This window comes from Arachis ipaensis, chromosome B4 (assembly GCF_059453495.1).
Source record: "Arachis ipaensis isolate K30076 ecotype BB chromosome B4, ASM5945349v1, whole genome shotgun sequence".
In the NCBI taxonomy this organism is placed as follows: domain Eukaryota; kingdom Viridiplantae; phylum Streptophyta; class Magnoliopsida; order Fabales; family Fabaceae; genus Arachis; species Arachis ipaensis.
Genome location: NC_142439.1, coordinates 77,701,601 through 77,709,124, shown reverse-complemented (window position 1 = coordinate 77,709,124; position 7,524 = coordinate 77,701,601).

Sequence of the window (7,524 nt, the reverse complement as noted above, 5' to 3'; positions counted from 1 at the left end):
ACTCAAGTGGCATGCCTAAGTGAAGAATGGTGAATAGCGTGCCACGCCTTCGAACTTAAGTGGCACGCCCCACGTAATTTGCCTCCTTCATCCTCTCTGGAAACTTATACCAGCGTGCCACGCCCATGATCTTGTCTTGGTTCCAGTAGTTGGCTTGCCACGCCTCAGCCTTCAAGTGGCATGCCATAGCGAAATGCTAAGGTTAGCGTGCCACGCCTTCGATACCAAGTGGCACGCCCAGTCCTTGCTTTTGGTCCTTTGTGCATTGGCATGCCACGCCTGGTTGCTCAAGTGGCACGCCCAGTCTTCAATTGCCTTCAGGCCCTTCTCTGGATTGTTGTACCGGCGTGCCATGCCATGCTGCTCAAGTGGCACGCCCATGGGTTTGTGAACTCTTCAAGCTTGGCGTGCCACGCCTGAGTTCTCAAGTGGCACGCCCAAGTGACTTCTTTGGGCTGGCGTGCCACGCCTTCGATACCAAGTGGCACGCCATAGTGAAGATTCTTCTTGGGATGGAGAGTTGGTGTGCCACGCCCCTTTGCTCAAGTGGCACGCCCATAGTAGTTGATGGGTCAGGCGTGCCACGTCCCTTTTGTGTCCTCCATTGTGGCTCTCTGGAATTTTGTATCAGCGTGCCACGCCCATATGCATGCTTTGAATCTCTTCTCTGGACTTTAGTACTGGCGTACCACGTCCAGCTCCTGGCGTGCCGCGCCAGTGCATTTTTGTGGCGTTTGCTTCAAGTGTCATGCCAGTTTCACACGCCCAGCTTCTTGTTTGTCTTCTACCCCATTTTTGATGCTTTTCTCACCTGAAATTCAGCACAACTCATCTCAAAGTAGTGTACCATAATATTCATCAAATAATGTATGAATTGTACTGATCAAATGAGATTTATGCTCTTTTATGGTCTTCTTTATGCAAGAAAGAAGGGTAGATGATGCAAGTCATCAGATACAAAAGTCAAAAGATGGTGATGACAAAGAGGAAATAAGTGGACACCAAGAGGTTGTATTGTTACTTGACTGTCTCTAGCTTAAATGTGTTAATTGAAAGTGCAATTGTGCCCCTGTTGATCAGTGTCATGTTAGTCATGATTCATTTGCATTAGGTTGATTCCATGTTTATTTTGGCTTGCTAGTTTAAGTACCTAAGCCACCTCACCTTGCTCGAATTGTATGCTTGGTTCCTAAGTCTAAATATAAAAAAATGTTGTGAAAAGAAAGAATGAAGTCAAACCTTGAAGGATGAATAAAGTTCTGGTGTGTGGTGGTATGTGTTTGTTCATTAGTTGATTCATGAATAAGGTTAGAGGTTAGTGATGAGCGGATAATTTATACGCTTTTTGGCATTGTTTTTACATAGTTTTTAGTATGATTTAATTAGTTTTTACAATATTTTTATTAGTTTTTAAATAAAAATCACATTTCTAGACTTTACTATGAGTTTGTGTGTTTTTCTATGATTTTAGGTATTTTCTGGCTGAAATTGAGGGACCTGAGCAAAAATCTGATTCAGAGGCTGAAAAAGGACTGTAGATGCTGTTGGATTCTGACCTCCCTGCACTCAAAGTGGATTTTCTGGAGCTACAGAAGTCCAAATGACGAGATCTCAATTGCGTTGGAAAGTAGACATCCAGGGCTTTCCAGCAATATATAATAGTTCATACTTTGCCCGAGTTTAGATGATGCAAACTGGCGTTCAACGCCAGTTCTCTGCCCTATTCTGGCGTTAAACGCCAGAAACAGGTTACAAGTTGGAATTAAACGCCCAAAACAGGTTACAACCTGGCGTTTAACTCTAGAAACAACCTAGGCACGTGTAAAACTCAAGTCTCAGCCCCATCACACACCAAATGGGCCCCGAAGTGGATTTCTGCACTATCTATCATAGTTTACTCATTTTTTGTAAACCTAGGTTACTAGTGTAGTATTTAAACAACTTTTAGAGATTTATTTTGCACCTCATGACATTTTCACATTTTACATTGTATCTCTACGGCATGAGTCTCTAAACTCCATGATTGGGGGTGAGGAGCTCTGCTGTGTCTCAATGAATTAATGCAATTACTTCTGTTTTCTATTCAATCACGCTTGTTTCTATTCTAAGATACTCGCTTGTACTTAACCGTGATGAATGTGATGATCCATGACACTCATCATCATTCTCAAACTATGAACGCGTGCCTGACAACCACCTCCGTTCTACCTTAGATTGAGTGTGTATCTCTTAGCCTCTTGGTTCATGATCAGAGTCTTCGTGGTATAGGCTAGGATTATTGGTGGCCATTCCTGAGATCCGGAAAGTCTAAACCTTGTCGGTGGTATTCCGAGTAGGTTCTGGGATGGGATGACTGTGACGAGCTTCAAACTCACAAGTGCTGGGCGTAGTGACAGACGCAAAAGGATCAATGGATCCTATTCCAACATGAGTGAGAACCGACAGATGATTAGCCGTGCGGTGACAGCGCATTTGGACCATTTTCACTGAGAGGACGGATGGTAGCCATTGACAACGGTGATCCACCAACATACAGCTTGCCATGGAAGGAGACCTGTGTGCGTGAAGAAGAAGACAGTAGGAAAGCAGAGATTCAGAAGACAGAGCATCTCCAAAACCTCAATCTGTTCTCCATTACTGCATAACAAGTACTATTTAATTTATGCTTTTTTTACTCTTCATAAATATAATCACTCCTATCATTGATTTCCTAAATAAGAATTACAAAATAACCATAGCTTGCTTCAAACCGACAATCTCCGTGGGATCGACCCTTACTCACGTAAGGTATTACTTGGACGACCCAGTGCACTTGCTGGTTAGTTGTGCAAAGTTGTGACAAAGAATTAAGATTATGAACGTGCGTATAAAGTTTTTGACGCCGTTACCAAGGAATGAACGATCACAATTTCGCATACCAAGTTTTTGGCGCCGTTGCCGGGGATTGTTCGAGTCTGGACAACTGACGGTTTATTTTGTTGCTTAGATTAGGAAAAATTTATCTTTTTAGTTTAGAGTCTCTAAAATTGCGTCTTCTATTATTGTTTTTGTTTGAAATTTTTTTAAATCCTTATTTTCTCTTTTTAAATTTTTCAAAAATTTTTATAAACTAATAATTGAGTTTTTCTGTTTGAGTTTGGTTTCATATTTTAAGTTTGGTGTAAATTGCATGTTTTTGTTTTCTTTTAAATTTTCGAATTTGTGTTCATTGTTCTTTCTTGATCTTCAAGTTGTTCTTGCTATTTTTCTTGTTTGATCTTTAGTGTTTCCTGTTCTGTGTATTTTCTTGTTTTTCTTGTGCATTTTCAAATGATCAGTATTCAAAAAAAAATTAGTTTTTTCTCTGTTTAATCCTTGCATTTGTTGAATGTGTCTATGTTCTTGTGAATAGTTGCTCCTTTGAGTCTTTCTTTCTAAAATCTTTTCAAAAATAATTTTTCTTTGATTAAATCTTGTGTCAAGTTTTAAGTTTGGTATTTTCTTGTTAGTTTTTATTTAATTTTCGAAAATTTATTTTTGGTTTTCTAAAAATTTTAAGTTTGGTGTTCTTTTTTTTATATTCTTAAGTCCTTTGAGTCTTTGAATTTTTGTTCTTCGTGTTCTTATGAATCTTCAAGGTGTTCTTGAGTCTTTCGTGCGTTTTGATCTTAAAATTTTTATGTTTGATGTTCTTTGGTGTTTTTCCTCCAAATTTTCGAAAATAAGAAGCATTAGATCTAAAAATTTTAAGTTTTGTGTCTTTTTATTGTTTTTCTCTTTCCTCATTGAATTCAAAAATATCTTTTCTCTTCATTTTAAATTGAATTTTCGAAAATTACCTTTAAAAATTCAGATTTTTATTTTAAAAAAATCAAATCTTTTCAAAATTCAAAATCTTTTTCAAAAATCATATCCAAAGTTTTTCCAATTTTCTTAATTAAGCAATTACTTTCATTTTCAAATTTATTTTTCTCTTGGTTTTTGAAATTTACATTTTAATTTCTAATTATTTTATTTTATTTTATCTTAGTATTTTTATTTATCTTAGTAATTTGGGTTGTTCTACTCAAATAAAATAAAAAAATTATATTTTCTTTGCAATTCATATCCATTCTATTTTATCCATCATGGACCTAAGTAGAAATGAACAGTCCAGAAGGACTCTGGGGTCATATGCTAATCCCACTACTACTACATATGGGAGTAGTATCTGCATACCTCCCATCAAAGCAGACAGTTTGAGCTAAATCCTCAGCTTATTGTCATGGTGGAGCAAAACTGCCAGTATTCCGGTCTTCCGCAGGAAGAACCTATTGAGTTTCTGGCACAATTCTTGCAAATTGCTGACACAGTACGTGACAAGGAGGTAGATCAGGATGTATACAGGCTGTTACTGTTTCCGTTTGCTGTAAAAGATCAAGCTAAAAGGTAGTTAAACAACAAACCCACAGCAATCATAAGAACATGGAAACAGTTATCAGACAAATTCCTGAATCAATATTTCCCTCCAAAAAGGATGACACAGCTAAGGCTGGACATCCAAGGCTTTAAACAAGAGGATGATGAATCCCTTTATAATTCCTGGGAGAGGTACAGAGTGATGCTAAGGAAATGCCCCTCTAAAATGTTTTCAGAGTGGGTGCAAGTAGACATCTTCTACTATGGGCTTACAAAAAGAGCTCAGATATCTCTAGACCACTCAGCTGGTGGATCTATACACATGAGAAAAACTATTGAAGAGGCTCAAAAGCTTATTGATATAGTTGCTAGAAATCAGCATCTGTACATAAGTAGTGGGTCCTCCATAAAAGAAGAAGCCAAAGCAGTGTCAACTGAACTTGGTCCTCTAGAACAAGTTGCTGAACTCAATCAACAATTGTGCTTTCTAACAAAACAGCTAGCAGAATCCAAGGAGATGCTACAAGACACTAAAAATGCTAATAAAAATATGGAGGCACAATTGAATCAGACAAAACAGCAGTTATCAAAGCAGATAACAGAAGAGTGCCAGGCAGTTCAATTAAGAAGTGGGAAAACATTAAATACCTCACTTCAGAGCAGCAGAAAGCCAAGAAAAGAATAACTGACAGAGGATAAGCAAAATATTATCCAAAATCCCTCTGAGGACAGTAAGAGCCCAGAGAGGAACAACTCTGGTGTTCAAACGCCAAAAAAAGATGCAAAGTTGGCATTAAATGCCCATCCCACACGCAGTTCTAGCGTTCAAACGCTAGAAACAGGCAAGGAGCTGGCGTCAAACGCCCAATGGAAGCTCAGTTCTGGCGTTCAAATACCAGAAATAGGTAAGAAGTTAGCGTCCAACGCCAATCAAGCTTCTAACCCTGGCATTCAAACGCCACTGAGGGATCAGACACACACAAGTGCTGATAAAACCCCTCTAAAAAGGCTTCTCCAACCACCTCTGTAGGAAATAAACCTGCAGCAATCAAGGTTGAGGAATACAAAGCCAAGATGCCTTATCCTCAAAAACTCCGCCAAGAGGAGCAGGATAAGCAATTTGCCCGCTTTGCAGACTATCTCAGGACTCTTGAAATAAAGATTCCGTTTGCAGAGGCACTTGAGCAAATACCCTCTTATGCCAAGTTCATGAAAAAGATCTTGAGTCATATGAAGGATTGGTGAAAAACTGAAAGAGTTCTCCTCACTGAAGAATGCAGTGCAGTCATTCTGAAAAGCTTTCCAGAAAAGCTTAAAGATCCCGGGAGTTTATGATACCATGCACATTAGAGGGTAATTGCACCAAGACAGCTTTATGTGATCTTGGGGCAAGCATCAACCTAATACCTGCATCCACTATCAGAAAGCTTAGTTTAACTGAAGAAGTCAAACCAACCCGGATATGTCTCTAACTTGCTGATGGCTCCATTAAATACCCATCAAGCGTGATTGAAGACATGATTGTCAGGGTTGGGCCATTCGCCTTCCCCATTGGCTTTGTAGTGCTGGAAATAGAGGAGCACAAGAGTGCTACTCTCATTCTAGGAAGACCTTTCCTAGCAACTGGACGAACTCTCATTGATGTCCAAAAGGGGGAAGTAACCTTGAGAGTCAATGAGGATGAGTTTAAGTTGAATGCTGTCAAAGCCATGCAACATCCAGACACACCAAAAGACTGCATGAAAGTTGATCTTATTGACTCTTTGGTAGAGGAGATCAACATGGTTGAGAGTCTCGAATCAGAGCTGGAAGACATCTTTAAAGATGTTTAGCCTGATCTGGAGGAATCAGAGGAATTGAAAGAGCCTCTGAAACTTCCTCAGGAAGAGGAAAAACCTCCTAAACCCGAGCTCAAACCATTACCACCATCCCTGAAATATGCATTTCTGGGAGAAGGTGACACTTTTCCGGTGATCATAAGCTCTGCTTTAAATCCCCTGGAAGAGGAAGCGCTACTTCAAGTGCTAAGGACACACAAGACAGCTCTTGGGTGGTCCATAAGTGATCTTAAGGGCATCAGTCCAGCAAGATGCATGCACAAGATCCTATTAGAGGACAATGCTAAGCCAGTGGTTCAACCACAGAGGCGGCTAAATCTAGCCATGAAGGAAGTGGTGCAGAAAGAGGTTACCAAGTTACTGGAGGCTGGGATTATCTATCCTATTTCTGATAGCCCCTGGGTGAGCCTTGTCCAAGTTGTCCCCAAAAAGAGAGGCATGACAGTGGTTCATAATGAAAAAAATGAACTGGTTCCTACAAGAACAGTTACAGGGTGGCGCATGTGTATTGACTACAGAAGGCTCAATACAGCCACTAGAAAGGATCATTTTCCTTTACCATTCATAGACCAGATGCTAGAAAGACTAGCAGGTCATGATTATTACTGCTTTTTGGATGGCTATTCAAGCTACAACTAAATTGTAGTAGATCCCCAGGATCAAGAGAAAACAGCATTCACATGCCCATCTGGAGTATTTGCCTATAGAAGGATGCCATTTGGGCTGTGTAATGCACTTGCAACCTTTCAGAGATGCATGCTCTCTATTTTCTCTGATATGGTGGAAAAATTTCTGGAAGTCTTCATGGATGACTTCTCAGTATATGGAGACTCATTTAGCTCCTGTCTTGATCACCTGACACTGGTTCTGAAAAGATGCCAAGAGACTAACCTGATTTTAAACTGGAAAAAATGTCACTTTATGGTGACCGAAGGGATTGTCCTTGGGCACAAGATTTTGAATAAGGGAATAGAGGTGGATTAAGCTAAGGTAGAGGTAATTGAAAAATTACCACCACCTGCTAATGTTAAGGCAATCAAAAGCTTTCTGGGGCATGCAGGATTCTATAGGAGGTTTATAAAGGATTTTTCAAAAATTGCAAAACTTCTGACCAACCTGCTAGCTGCTGATATACCATTTGTGTTTGACACAGAGTGTCTGCAGGCATTTGAAACTCTGAAAGCTAAGCTGGTCACAGCACCAGTTATTTCTGCACCAGACTGGACATTACCATTCGAACTAATGTGTGATGCCAGTGACCATGCCATTGGTGCAGTATTAGGGCAGAGGCATGATAAGCTTCTGCATG